At 35.8% G+C, this 16,225-nt stretch overlaps 1 pseudogene; it reads left to right on the top strand.

The window, feature by feature from the left end:
• The first annotated feature begins 969 nt into the window (after window positions 1-969).
• The window catches only part of LOC138093541 (histone-lysine N-methyltransferase SETMAR-like), a 99,518-nt pseudogene continuing 84,262 nt past the window's right edge, over window positions 970-16,225 (top strand).

The following is a 16,225-nucleotide window of genomic DNA, read 5'->3' on the forward strand; positions in this document are numbered from 1 at the left end:
ATTACTATTTTGTGATGAAACATTGGCATTTTCTTGGATTTCTAGAGTTCAGTACATAATTTAATTTTACAAGACTTGATGAGCAACCAGAGAATGATAATCTGAGTGAATTAATCTAATCTCACCTAAAAATAAATTTGTAATTTTATAAATGTATTACAGGTGATACATAAATTCAGTCCCCATGTTAAATATATACAATGTACAGGTATGTTAACGCTGCTTTGACCACACACTATTCTCAACTAGTTCTCCAATTTCCAGAGATAATTACAGTTATTAATTTGTTGTATATTCTTCTGGAAAGCTATTTACTACTTACATGTTTACTCATTTCAATGTCATTTTATATGTACTAACATGGAATGACATTCAAAATATTTTTAATATATTCAATTACAGTTTATTTACAATGTTATGCTAATTTCTACTGTGGCCACACAGTATTTGCAATATTGGTCTAATTTTAGCAGTGGCCACAGGACTGGGAAAGATCAGTTTTTGTTCCAATCCCAAAGAAAGGCAATGCCAAAGAATGTTCAAATGCTGCACAATTGCACTTATTTCACATGCCACCAAAGTAAAGGTCAAAATCCTTCAAAATAGGCTTCAGAACCAGGAAATTCCAGATGTGCAAGCTGGATTTAGAAAAAGCAGAGGAACCAGATAGCAAATTGCCAACAACCACTGGATCATAGAAAAAGCAAGGAAATTCCAGGAAAACATCTATTTCTGCCTCAGCTACACTATAAAGCCTTTGACAGTGTGGATCACAACAATGTGTGGAAAATTCTTCAAGAGATAGAAATACCAGACCACCTTACTTGCCTCCTGAGAAATCTGTGTGCAGGTCAAGAAGCAACAGTTAGAACCAGACATGCAACAACAGACTGGTTCCAAATTGGGAAAGGAGTATGACAAGGCTGTATATTGTCACCTTGCATATTTAACTTATATGCAGGGTACATCATGCAAAATGCCAAGATGGAAGAATCACAAGTGGGAATCAAGATTGTTCGGAGAAATAACAGCAGGTGTGCAGATGATACAACTCTAGTGGCAGAAAGTAAAGAGGAAATAAAGAGCCTCTAGATAAGGGTGAAAGAGGAGAGTGAAAAACCTGGTTTAAAACTCAACACTCCAAACGCTAATTTTATGGCATCTGGTCTCATCACTTCATGGCAAAGAGAAGGGGAGAAAGTGGAAACAATGATAGATTTTACTTTCTCAGTCTCTAAAATCACTTCAGATGGTGACTGCAGCCATGAAACAAAAGGACACTTACTCCTTGGAAGAAAAACTATGACAAATCCAGATAGGATATTACAAAGCAGAGATATTTCTGCCTACAGAGTTTTTTTTTATAGTCAAAGCTATGATTTTTCCAATAGTCATGTACAGATGTGAGAGTTGTACCATAAAGAAGGTTGAACACTAAAGAAATGACCCTTTTGAACTGTGGTGCTGAAGAAGACTGTTGAGAGTCCCTTGGACAACAAGGAGATCAAAGAAGTCAATCCTAAAGGAAATCAACTCTGAATATTCATTGGAAGGACTGATGCTTAAGCTGAAGCTCCAATACTTTTGGCCACCTGACAAAGAGCCAACTCACTGGAAAAGACCCTGATGATGGGAAAGATTGACTGCAGGAGGAGAAGAGGATGACACAGGATGAGATGGTTGGATGGCATCATCGATTCAATGACATGAGTTTGTGCAAACTCCAGGAAATAGTGGACAGGGAAGCCTGGCATGCTACGGTCCATGGGTTCACAAAGAGTTGGACATTACTGAACAACTGAACTGACTGAGAAAATTATTGTTGTTATTCAGTTGCCAAGTCATATTTGACTCCTTGTGACCCCATGGATTGCAGAACGCCAGGCTTCCCTGTCCTTCACTATTTCCTGGAGTTTGCTCAAACTCATGTCATTGAGTCGAAGATGCCATCCAACTATCTCATCCTCTGTCATCCCCTTCTCCTCCCACCTTCAATCTTTCCCAGCATCAGGGTCTTTTCCAATGAGTCAGTTCTTTGCATCAGGTAGCCAAAGTATTGGAGCTTCAGCTTAAGCATCAGTCCTTCCAATGAATATTCAGGATTGATTTCTTTAGGATTGACTGCTTTGATCTCCTTGCTATCCAAGGGACTTTCAAACAGTCTTCTCCAGCACCACAATACAGAAGCATCATTTCTTTGGTGCTCAACATCCTTTATGGTCCAACTTTCATATCCATACATGACTACTGGAAAAACCATAGCTTTAACTATAAAAAATTCTGTAGGCAATGTGATGTCTCTACTTTTAATATGCTGTCTAGATTTGTCATAGCTTTTCTTCCAAGGAATAAGTGTCTTTAATTTCATGGCTGCAGTCACCATCCAAAGTGATTTAGAGCCTGAGAAAATAAAATCTATCACTGTTTACCATTTTTTCCCCTTCTCTTTGCTGCAAAGTGTTGAGACCAGATGCCATAATCTTAGCTTTTTGAGTGTTGAGAGTTTTTTTTTAATTTCAATAATAATTTATTTTATTTTATTTTTTTCAGATTTTATTTTATTTTATTTTTTACTTTACAATATTGTATTGGTTTTGCATACATCAACATGAATCCACCACAGGTATACACATGTTCCCCATCCTGAACCCCCTCCCCCCTCCCTCCCCGTACCATCCCCCTTGGTCATCTCAGTGCACCAGCCCCAAGCATCCAGTATCATGCATCGAACCTGGACTGGTGATTCGTTTCATATATGATATTATACATGTTTCAATGTCATTCTCCCAAATCATCCTACCCTCACCCTCTCCCACAGAGTTCAAAAGACTGTTCTATACATCTAGAACACTTTCTAACACCATACACAAAAATAAACTCAAAATGGATTAAAGATCTAAACGTAAGACCAGAAACTATAACACTCCTAGAGGAGAACATAGGAAAAACACTCTCCGACGTAAGAGTGTTATCACAGATCCTTCCCACTTCCTTTGAAAAATAAGGCTTTGTTGCTTGAGCAGCTGGCTGGTTTTTTGCATGGCATTGTTAGGGGTCATTGTTGACAGATGGAGAGTGAGGCTGGGAGACAGTAGAAGAGCTTTCCTTTGAAAAAGAAAGAGATGGGAAGGTTAGAATAATGAGAAGCTGCTGGGTCTGACTTTAAAGAGCTTTGAGTGGGCTTAGTTGGAAAGGGAAAGCAAGATTTTTTTAAGAGTTTAGATTGTAGCTGTAATTTGAAAAGACACGTGCACCCTAATGTTGACAGCAACACTATTTAAAATAGCCAAGACATCTAGTAACAAATAAATGAATAAAGATGATGTGATACACATATACAGTGTAATACTACTCAGCCATAAAAGTGTGAAATAATGTCATTTGCAGCAACATGGATGAATCTAAGGATTATCATACTAAGTGAAGTAAGTCAGATAGAGAGACAAATACCATATAACTTATATGTAGAATCTTAAAAAAAGATACAAACAGACATATTTACAAAAATAAATGGACTCCCAAACAGAGAAAGCAAACTTATGGTTACCAAAGGGGAAAGGGGAGGAGAGGGATAAATTAGGAGTTCGAATTAACATATACATACTACTATGTATAGAATAATCAACAAGGACCTACTATATAGCACAAGGAATAATCTATAAAGGAAAAGAATCTGAAAGAGAATAGACGTATGTATACACATAGCTGAATTACTTTGCTGTACATTTGAAACTAACACATTGTAATATACTCCAATATAAAATAAAGAGTAAAAATAAATATATAAATTACCTATTGCCTTCCAAAATTAAAAAGTTATGTTATGTTTTATGGAATCTCTCTGTGGCCTCATTAGAGGAGCTTAATAAAATTGAAATTACTCTTCACATTATTTAATTTGCAATATTTTAAAAATATAAGTATGGTGCTGACACTAGTTTCCAGGCAAGAATAAGCTAGCCCAGTTTATGTGGTTTATGAAATATGTGTGTACATAATATTATGCACTTTTATAATAATTAATTTTAATGTGTTGTCAAATACTGCAATTCTGTTAGCAGCATGCATTAGTTTCCTATTGCTGCTATAATGACCTACCACAAATTAAGTGGCTTAAGTTAACACATTTATTATCTAATAGTGATAGAGGTTAGAAATTCAAAATACGTTATTAAAATTAAGATATAATCAAGGGTTTGGCAGGCTGTGTTTTGTCTGGTGGATACAGGGGTAAATCTGTTGTTCCTTGTCTTTTCAGATTCTAGAGACTGCCTGCTTCCTATCTTCAAAGAGCATGCCTTCAGCCTTGCTTTTATCCTCCAGTCTGCTCCCTCTGACTGGCTGATGTAGGGACCTTTTCCTCTTTTAGATGAGGTTTCCCACTTTTCCCTCTGGAGGGTGGTCTCTCTCACTGCAGTGGATAATCAAACAGACAACCCAGGATCACCTTCCCTTCTCCTTGAGCCAACTGTGCAAGCCCCCTTTTGTTTGGTTTCCCCCCTGTTCCTTCCTTGTCCCTTCACATTTAGTAAGACTGTGGCTGCTTCTGGGCCCCAGGTCAATGCTCCATCCTTTGGGGCCTCCCCATAGCTATAATTTTGTGAGTGCTTCTTTGGAAAATAAACCCTCTCTAATTATTTCAAAAGTGCCATCTGTATCCTGTTGAAACCTATTCAGATTTTCTAATTTGATAACACCAATTTCTGCAAAAACACCTAGATTTCCCTGTTCAGGGCTTCCATGGCTAATTTTTTTCACCACTCTTTTAGTTCATCTCTGTTATCTTAGACCCATCACTCAAAGTAATGGAAATAAAAATAAACAAATGGGACCTAATTAAACTCAAAAGCTTTTGCACAGCAAAGGAAACCATAAACAAAACAAAAAGACAACTTATGGAATGGGTAAAATATTTGCAACTGATGCAACCAATGAAAGATTAATTTCCAAAATATACAAACAGCTCTTACAGCTCCATATCAAACAAAGAGACAAACAATTCTGCCCAATAGAAAATGGGCGCTGTAGCCCACGAGGCTCCTCTGCCCATGGGATTTTCCAGGCAAGAATACTGAAGTGGGTTGCCATTTCCTTCTCCAGGAGATCTTCCCAACCCAGGGATTGAACCCAGGTCTCCCGCATTGTAGGCAGTCACTTTACCATCTGAGCCACCAGGGAAGTCACAGAAAATGGGGAGAAGACCTAAATAGACATTACTCTGAAGAAAACATGCAGATGGCAAACAGGCACAGGAAAAGATGCTTGGCACCACCTTTAGAGAAATGCAAATCAAAACTCTTTTCAATGAGATACCACGCACACAGGTCAGAATGACCATCATCAAAAAAATCTACAAATAACGACTGCTAGAGGGAGTGTGGAGAAAAGGGGAAACTTGTGCAAAGTTGATGGAAATGTAAATTCATGCAACCACTATGGAGAATATTGTGGAAGTTCCTTAAAATCTCTTTTTAATTTTGTTTATAGATATTGTTCTGTTCCAAAATAAACTATTTTTTGAACACAAGTAATCTTTTTACCTCTATGATTTTTTTTCTAATATTTTCTTTTGCTCACAGAGAGAAGTGTACAACATTTCTGATAGTGCATGTTGAAATGAATTCTGCCTGAAATTCCAAATCTGTCATGTCACAGTAAAGCTTTAACTGAAAAAGTTCAGATTCAGCCATAAATTCTCCTTAGCATTTAATAGTTTCAGGGGAATTCCTGGTAAGGCAGGTGAAGGCAGCCACATTCCTTCTTAGCAACATCTCATCTTTGTCAAAAGGAATGATTAAAAGTATTTCGTATGATAAGTAAAAGACAGTCACAAGGGCATCCTCACTTTTTATCTGGAAGTGTCTTTAATGGCTTGAAAGTATTTCCCCTGTGTTTTCTCATTTGCTCTAGACTGTGTCATAGAAACACTTTCCAGAAAGGTTCCATGGATGTGCTGTCCCCTGTAAGGGTTTCATGGACCTTACAAGCCTCCAGTTTCCTTCTTGGCCTTACGATTCTTTTGACCTCCAGTTTTGAGATTCTTTGGACCTTACTATTCTCCTCATTTCGGAGAATCTCTGTTCATTTCAGTGTTTTTGTTGAATTATTAGTAATGCCCATTGTTGCATGTTTGCAAAATGTGGTATCATTAATCTGCTTTGAAATTTACTCAAGTATGTGTTACATGGACTGAAGTATCCTGTATGATGTTTTCAGAATTCAGATTCCTTATAACTTCCCTTTCTCCTCAGATAAATTATAGGGTATGTGCCTGCTCAGTCATATCTGAATCTGTGTGACCCTATGGACCATAACCTACCAGGCTCCTTGGTCATTGGGGATTTCCCAGCAAGAATGGGTTGCCATACTGGAGGGGGCTGCCTTTCCTCCTCCAGCAGCTCCTTCCTGACCCAGAAATCAAACCCATGCCTCCAGCATGGAGAGGAGACACCTCTCTTGCATGGCAGGCAGATTCTTTACCACTGAACCACCAGGGGAGCCCAAATTATAGGATAAATCCCATGAATATTCTGGTCATTTTTCAGAAAATATTTTCAGGGTCTTTGGCTTTCCCCAAAACCTTATTCAGGATTCAAAGTATTTGGTCCCGTTTAATAGTCAAAACTTCTTAATTAAAAAAATTTTTTTTTTTCGCCTCTATCCATGGGAATATCAAATACACATATAAGACAACCATTGTCCTTCCCTCTTCCTAAAACACAATCTGCCTCACTGAAGTACCTCTTTCTTGTGTATAAACTCAGGGCCCCAATAATGTATCATCAAGGCAATCATTTGAGTATCTCTAAATATATACCAAAAAGTTCACTGTATAGTCAAAGCTTGCTCTCATAGTCAAACCCTTTAAATTATTTCTTTTTCTTTGGAAATAAAAGTTCTTCTACAAACCAGACAACGGAATCATTTTAAACAAACACTGGTGCTAATATTCCTTTGAATGTATTAGAAAAAATGGATTAACATTATTATGTACAGTCAGGGACACTTATTACCTCCCAGGTGAGTTCTTGCTGTGTGTGCGAGCTCAGTCGTGTCCGACACTGTGGATGGCATTCTTCCCAGCTGCTCTGTCCATGGGATTTCTCAGGCAAGCATAGAGGAATGGGTTGCTATTTCATACTCCAGGGGATCATCCTGGCTGAGATAAAACCCGCATCTGCTGTGTCTTCTGCACTGGCAAGCGGATTCTGAACCACCTAGAAAGACAGACGTGTCCTTAGAGATCTTATGTTTTACCACCTTCATCTCTTTCCCTTGGCCCTTCCTTAATGTTTCATCTTGAATTTCTTTTTTTCCTGCTCCTATTCAGTTCTATTCCTTCTCTGCTTCATGCTTTCACTCCTTCACTGAAGACGTTTTTAACAGAATAGAAGAAAGTATGTAAAAACACTTCATTTTTAAGTGTGTGTACTTAAATTTTAAACCTCCCTTCTATTTGTAACCCTCCTATGAATTCTGTCCTTTGGGGTTCATATGTTTAAAAAAAATGAGACCTTGGAAATAGTCCAGAAGGAAACATTTGTCTAAAGAGAAGCTCACACAAAAGTTTCACAGTCACAGGAAGCTCCCCTCAGCTACAGAATCACTTCTTGCTTTGTAGAGTGTGATTCTGTTTACCTTACTCAGGACTTCAAGATTGTTTTTAATTTGATTTGCCTATTGAGAGCACTGCAATATTTAATCAGCCTCTGTTTCCTGATCTTTTTTCTCTCTGACCCCTGAAGGTTCCCAGATGTATGCATGGCAGGCCCTCACATCCTGTTACTGACATCAATATATTTCACCCTTGCAAGTGGCTCTTTATGACTGTTCCTTCAACCATGACTGTGGGGTTCTCTACTATGATGTAACATTGGCTACTGTAAATTTCTGTTAGTTCCAATTATGTCTTTTTTGGACAAGGTGCAAGTACCTTGTCTTCAACTTATGAGGAGGCTGTCATCTAATATCAGAGAAAGCTGGCAACTTTATGTGAAACACATGTGCAGTCCCAGCAGTCACCAATTAATGACCAGAATGCACGGCAACAGAAGCAAGGGGGAAAAATACACATACATGCCAGTGCCTGAAGGAAAACAAAACAAAATAGAAAAGTGAGGGTACAATTATGTGGTTTGAAGTCTAGAGTATAATTTCTCAAGGCATAAACAAATGATTCATAAAAATAATTCCACTTCCAGTGAAAGTAAAAGCGTCTGAAAGCTGAAGCTGAGAAATTTGAAGGAGACTATGGATTGCAGGGGAGAAGCTTGAGTAGCTGAGAGCATTTATAAGGCACCAGAATCTTAATCTCTCTCCTCCAGAGCAATCACTGCAGAAAGATTATTTGTGCAAAGGCAAATTTGGGGACAAATTACAGCTTTGGGAAATAACATCATAGAAGCATTATCTGTTGGAACTAAAAGGATATAAAGCTCAACCAGTCAAAATACCTAATTTTACAAAAGGGAAAACTGAGATACTCATTATTAAAAATGTATCTATTTGTAATATCTCTTAATTCTATGCTCTTTGTTCTTTATCTTTCCTACTTGTTTTTGGAACAAAATTTTGACATATATCCTTTCTGTTCTAGAGTATTTTACCTATGCTTACAAAAACAATAAAAATTATTTTTCTGAACATCTATCTCCCTCCCAAATAACTCGATGTGAAATATTTCCAGATAGAGGAAAATTTTTAAATTTAGAAGAATATCATTCAGTTGAAGAAAGAAATGAATCTGTTTCTTCAAACTATTTTATTATGAAATAATTTAAATCTTTTAGTGCTTTTCTGTTTCAAAGAAACATTACATACCTATAAAATTTGGAAAAGAAAAAGCTTACAAAGAGAGAGCTAAGAGGCCCATTCAGCATCCAACAATATGTTTCGATGCAGTTTCTCCCACTTATTCTTACATTTACTGGAATAATTTTCAATATACAGGTTTGTAACCTACTCTTTCATGCAAACACTGTTTTAGGACAGTTTTTCTTTTGCCTTTTAATTAATGTTCACTTTACTTCAATAGCTGCATAACATTTGATCATAGGGATATACCACCCTGTGTTTGTGTGTGTGTGTCTGTGTGAGAGAGAGAGAAAGACAGAGATCTCCACTATCATTTATCCAGTGATTTGCTATCAAGTATATAAATGATTGATTTTAAACATTTTCACATAAAATCTTTTCCAAATATTTTAAGGAATTGCTTCCTTAGGAGAGATTGTTCCTGGAAGTGCTCAAAATGTGCCTATATTTCAAAGTCAATTTGTTTCCTATAAACCTTGACCAGTTTATGCTCTGCTACTAATGTGTGACCCCACCTGCCTCACTTCTGTTCTGCCAGTAATGAGTTTTAGAGATCATATTATTTGACAATATCAGGCTATGAAAGTCATTTATTAGTTGGAAAAGGCAGACGAAGTGTGATGCATAAGACATAGGTACATACCTATATTTTATATGAACTTGAAATATACATGTTTACATTAACTTGTCTCTTTCTCATTTAGAGTCGAAGAGTTTTATTTATATCTTTGCTGTCATTTTCCTTGCTTAAACTATACCCACCTTGCATCACTATGATTTTGTGTGTGTGTGTGTGTGTGTGTGTGTGTGTGTGTGTGTGTGTATGTGGGTTTTTTTAAGGTGAAGCAAGAAACAAGAACACACATGAAGCAATAGGAATATGGAAACCTTGTGACCTGGAAAGAAATTCATGACCCTGTGTTTTTTTGTTGTCTCATCCAAAATGATTTTGACATGGATTGCTTCAAACAGCTTATCTTCACTCTTTGCAAAGCATGAAATTGAATGGATTAATTAGCTGTAAAAGGAGAGGGTAAAGACAGTTCTCTGGTCTTTTTATTGAAGGAAATGGCAACCCACTCCAGTACTCTTGCCTGGAGAATCCCATGGAGGGAGGAGCCTGGTAGGCTACAGTCCATGGGGTCGCAAAGAGTCGGACACGACTGAGCGGCTTCACTTTCACTTTCACTTTCACTTTCACACATTTCATATATCCCACTGTTTTGGGAGTAGAAACTCATAATAAAGTACATTCTAAGGAAAAGATTAAAATGATATGGACCAGACCGCTCATCTTTATATTATTGCAACTTGGGGATATGGTAATTTTATTAGGTTTGAGTCTGTACTTGCTGTGAGACATTTTCCCTTGGTTTTTATCACCTATAAATACAGGAAAAGCTAAAAATCACCAATGTCAAAATGAAAAATAAACATATCTGTACATGAAGACATAAAATTTAAAAGATTAAAAACTCATTTTCTCCATCATGTTTGGTTTTACTAACAGAAGTATGGGTGTATGCACACATGTAGATTTGTATATACCTAATTTCAATATGTGGCTACATAAATAGATATTCATGTAAATGTGCCTATATTTTTGAAATACAAAGTATTAATAATAATCAAATATTTTTCAATGCAATTCAAATATTTACAATTATATATAATTAAACAACATTGTATTCAACTTTGTTCATTGTGCTGGTAATATTTATGATCTTCATTATACTTAGTTTTCCCTATGTGATAAATCCTACATTTATAATATATATTAGTTATTTTCATTTTCATTGTAGTTATAAATATATGTTAAAATGAGAGTTTGGAAATCAAAGAAAGAAAAGATTTGACAAAAATATATCAATAATACCTTCCTTAAAACATGTACATCATTCATATACATAAGAGAAAACAATCAACTCAGTAGACAAAGGTCCAGAAGACATTAAACATATTAGACATGTAAATGGTAAAGACAGAATTGGTTTTAAGCATCCTGAAAGAGGCAGAATCCAAGTAGCAGGAGCTTTCAAGCTCTCACACAAGCCAAGACTTAGACTTTACCCATGAGTTCCTGCAAGGCATTGGGTGGCAACATAACATATTGTTCAAGGTTCATGCAAAGGTGACAACTTTTCACTTCATAGTAACCAGAGCCAGGCAGTGTGGTGATGCAGAATGGTGCACATACACAGCAGAACAGGGAGCTGTTCTGTACTTCAGGTTCTGGTGCTGTTTTCCAGCTTACAGACGTTGATGAACAATGTCTGGTACCCATTCAGTTCAGTTCGGTTCAGTTGCTCAGTCATATCTGACTCTGCAACCCCAAGGACTGCCACGTGCCAGGCTTCCCTGTTCATCACCAACTCCCAGAGCTTGCTCAAACTCATATCCATCGAGTAGGGGATGCCATCCAACCATCTCAGCCTCTGTTGTCCCCTTCTCTTCTTGCCCCATACCCCATAGTCAGTTGCTGTTCAACATTGGCAAAGACATTTGTAAACATTAGGACTCCCAAAGGGAATAAAAATTCAATCAAAATAATCTAGATCACAGAGGTATTTCTTTAATTCCAAGGGTTTTTCCCATCAAGAGTTTCTCTTTGATCAGTGTTTCAAAGTTCAATCTTTTGCTTAAAGTCCTTCAGTAGTTTAACTTAGCTTTCCCCTGAGACTGCTTCATTTTCAGTTTGGCAAACTGAAAACTAGCTCTTTGTTGTATGAACCAACTTTAGCCAGGCACATGCCTTATCTAATTAAATCTTTACAGTAGCCCTATTAGGTGGGTGAATAAAAAAGTGAAAGTGATAACCACTCAGTTGTGTGTGACTATTTGTGACCTCATGGACTGTAGCTTGCCAGACTCCTCCATCCATGGAATTCTCCAAGCAAGAATACTGCAGTGAGTAGCCATTCCCTTCTCCAGGAGATCTTCCTGACCCAGGGATCAAACCCTGGTCTCCTGCACTATAGGCATATTGTTTGTCATCTGAGCCAGGAGGGGAAGTGTTACATATGTAAAATAGGTGGGTACATATGTAAAATACAAAATTTGTTGATTGCCAGTGAAGATTGTAAACCAAGATTTGTTCAAGTTTACACAGCTGTCAGTACAGACCTGGGCAGTGTGACGCTGGGTCTCACACTGGTGTCGCATTCCTTGGACACCATGAAATCCACCCATACAAATGGAGAAACTGAGGTGTGATGCGTGTCATGAAGAGTTCAGTATTCTTGCAGGTAAGCAACAGATTTGAGCTGGTTCCTGAGACATCACCATGCCAGAGCACACATTCTGAATTATTGCTTCTAGTCCTCCATTTAGGTCGGCTTTCTTGGGGAGAGGAATTAATTCCAAACTGACTTGTGCTTTGTTTTTGTTGTTCAGTTGCTCAGTTGTGTCTGACTCCTTGCAGTCTGATGAACTGTAGCATGCCAGGCTTCATGCTCAAATGCATTTAATATCTCCCAACTAGTCTTGTCCTGAATAGGAAAAAAGCAAACATTTGAAATTCTTCCTTTAGCATACCAGAACAGGAAGACTTACTGAGATGCCTATTAAAAAAAAAAAAAAAAAAAAGCATGGGATGTCCTTAGCTTCCTGTTGAATTATGTACATTAACAAAATCAACCACACCTTCAAATTTATGCCATGTTATCATAGCTTCAGAATTTTTTTCATAGATTATTTTAGCCAAATAATTGCATGGAGTAGAGTTTCCTCTGCTGTGATCTATTTTTCCTAGGATTTAATATGTAAAATAATAACAGTTTGATAGAAGTATTTGGTGATGTATTACTAGAATCCTTTTGGTCTTTGGATTTCCTGGTAGAAATATGTTAGAAAATGAACAAGGCAGAAATGTTAGTCTAAATAATCTACATTAGAAGAACTACTTAAAAATTTTGGTCACCATAAGAGAAGTTTTGATCACTGTAAGAAAAATTTCCGTCACTGTAAGAAAAGCTCTAGCCAGGTGGCTCAACATCACTAGCCATCACTATAGTCCAATACTTAGAATGCCCCAAATGGTGTGTGAGATACGATATGCGTGTGAAATACGATATGTAGGTAAGCACTATGCTTTGATATATGCCTGTTTCCTGGAATTTTTCCTGCACCAGCCATGAAAATGATCCAAAGACTTAGGTTTACTTGAAGACACAGTAACTCCTGGGCAACATCTGGCGCAGTTATACGGTCAAAATATATGATTCATTGCTTCTTTTCTCCTTTCTTCCTTGCTTCATTCCTTTGCTGCCTTTGCTTTTTCTTATTTTTATTAAAATTTAAGGTTAAGGTTAAGGTATTTTTTGAAAGATTTCTTTTTTATATAATTTTATTTTATTCATTTATTTTTACCTGTGCTTGGTCTTAGTTGCTGCATGCTGTGTAGGCTTTTTCTTTCTACACAGAAACTTTTTGTGTAGTTGTGGTGAGCAGGGGCTACGCCTTAGCTGCAGTGCATGGGCTTCTCATTGTGGTGACCTTTGCTTGTTGCAGAGCATGGGCTCACTAGTTGTGGCACACAGGCTTAATTGCTCTGCAGAATATGGGATCTTCCTGAATCAGGGATTGAACCCATGTCTCCTGCATCGGCAGGCAGATTCTTTACCACTGGGCCACCAGGGAACCCCAAGACATTTTGATAAAAGGATAATTTACAAGTTTTTAAGTATTTTAATAGAACAGATATTTTAATAAATTGTTAACTTTACCTTTTCTATAAGTTCCTAACTTGTAATGAGAAAGTCACTTCACTGTATCATTGTATTTTGTTCTTTTTCATGGGCTGCTAGCAAATGTGTTAAGTAGCCATCTATTAGCATATTGATCAAGTCAATGACAGTAATATCAATAAAAGAATTAAAATAAAAATATGAAGTTATAGTTTGAAAGGTAGTAAATGCTGAACCAAGAGAAAAGTAGTAGAAGCCTGTGATTTGTTGCTGATCTTACACTAACTCTACATTTTAATTGAATTTTAGCTACTTTATGCCTTTATTATTTGGTAAATGACTTTTTTTCAATTTTTATTGCAGTATTTTTAGTAGTTCTGAAAACTATTTTCGAATGTTATTAAAATTTACCATTCCTGTATAAAGAAAATGACAGTGTTTATAATGTGGCCTTTTTAATGATATTGATCTAATTTGAGTTCTGATTCTAAGCTTCAAATTTCTATATGTATTTTTATTAATAAAATTCTGCATGCATTTGTAATACTTCATAACTCCTTCACCTGTTGGTTAATTTATCACTGAATGTCTAAACCAGCTCTACTGATAATTTTAATTTGTTTTTGTCTTCTAGTTTCTTATAGTGAGGTACTATATTAGAAACTTTTTAGAACTTATATTTCTACAATCTGGAGGCCTATCTGACATATCATAGAACCTGTTAAAGTGGAATAATTATTTTATTGCAATAGCCTATTTAACTCAGTTATACATTAATCATATATTGGTATTTTAGTTTAAGAGAGACTAGTTTTTAGTTATTTCATTGGCATTACATTTAATTTTTTCATTATTTAAAACCATATCTAGATTAGAATAATTTTTGAGAAAGGGCAAGTTCATCTGTATTTTGAAGGATATTTTGGACAAATCCAGTAGAAATTAAAAATGAGTCCTGCAAGTAAAGATCATTTGCTGCAAAGTAGAATAAGATACTTCTTAAATATAAAACATTTGATTCACAAGAAATGATGTCACCAAACACATTAAACAAAAATGAAAAAAAAAAATCTAAAACCCAAGATATGACTTAGATCCCAATCTTCATTTTACTAGGTGAAAATAAAATAGGTGTTAAACTATCCATACAGTAAAATTTTGTCATCTTATTTCATAATAAAATGTATAGGAAATTATTTTCTAAAGTTCAAGAGTTTCAGGCAACTGAGAGCCTTCTAAAACCTCAAATAAATTATATAGCAGTTTGGTTATTGTGTGTATTACAAAGTATTCATCGTGAAATCAGATTTTGGTACTGAAAGGTTTCCATAGCAACTGAAGGAATAAAAAGATAGGTCTCTGCTTCACTGATCTTTAGTTCCTCATAAAATATCATTTTGTGCTTTCAGAAATACACATATACCTCAGAAAAATAGTTACCATGATTAGAAAATGGACATATGTATGTGCATTAAGACTGGCTGTTTTGTGCCAATACAAACAGTTCCAGACCCTACATTCCACATAGGTTTACCTTTCTCGCCTATATGGATTTCTACTTTAGATTTTACCCTTAAATTCCCTCCATCTCTTGTCCTCTCACTGGGCAACATTCATTGCTCCCTTTGCTTTAAGTCACTACAATATCATACAACTATTTTCATAGAGGCTGAAAAAGCTCTTGAAAAGATTCAACATGCATTCATAATGAAGACTCTAGAGAAAATAGAAATAAAGTTATACTTTCTTAACATGATTGTGTGTGTATCTGTATCTTAATCTATCTTCACTGCTATTTGGCTTTGTAGTAGAAATATTGTCAGCCAGGACAATTAAATAAGAAAAATCATTTTGAGACATAAAGATAAGTAAATGAATAACTAAACTGTCTCTATTTGTAGATATGATGGTATACCTAGAAACTCAAGCAAATTAATGCTAAAACTAGCTCAAATATCAATGAATTGAGTGAATTATCAGGATATAAAGTTAGCATGCAAAACCAATTATCTTCATATATACAAAAAATAAACAGAAGATATGATAGCAAATATAGTATCATTAAGATGACAACAAATTAGAAAAATATAGAAAGATAAATCTAACAAGAAGAGTGTAAAATCTATACAATAAAAATTTTAATTCTTTATATATGAATAGATAAATAGGATAATAGAATAGAAAAAATAAATAGAATAATGGAATAGAAAGAATAGACATGTAGAATAATATAATAGAATAATAATAGAAACTCCAAAATTAGACCCTAATACAAATGGAAGTTTAATATATGACAAATTGGCATTTCAGTTCACTGAAGCAAAGATTGACATTAATAAATGGTGAAAGACAATTAGGTCATCATTTGCAAAAAGTTAAAATTATATGGAATAGCATACAGAAGAATGGATTATGTATCTAAATGAAAAAATGAAACAATGGATATAATAGAAAGAAACTTGGTAAATTTCTCTTTAGACTTGGTGTTGGGAAAGGCCTTGTAAATGTGATTCAAAATCCAAAAGCAATAAAGGGTTGTTCTCTTTTTTGACAACAAAGTGAAAAGCCCAAAACTTTTTAATATTGAGTATGAGTATGGCTGTTTGTCATAAATGACCTTTATAATGTTGAGATGTGTTCCCTCTATACCAATTTGATGAGAGCTGTTATCATGACATGACTGAAATAACTTAGCATGCACACATGTTATCATGAGCAGTTGTTGA

The sequence above is a fragment of the Capricornis sumatraensis genome, chromosome 17 (assembly GCF_032405125.1).
Source record: "Capricornis sumatraensis isolate serow.1 chromosome 17, serow.2, whole genome shotgun sequence".
Taxonomy (NCBI): domain Eukaryota; kingdom Metazoa; phylum Chordata; class Mammalia; order Artiodactyla; family Bovidae; genus Capricornis; species Capricornis sumatraensis.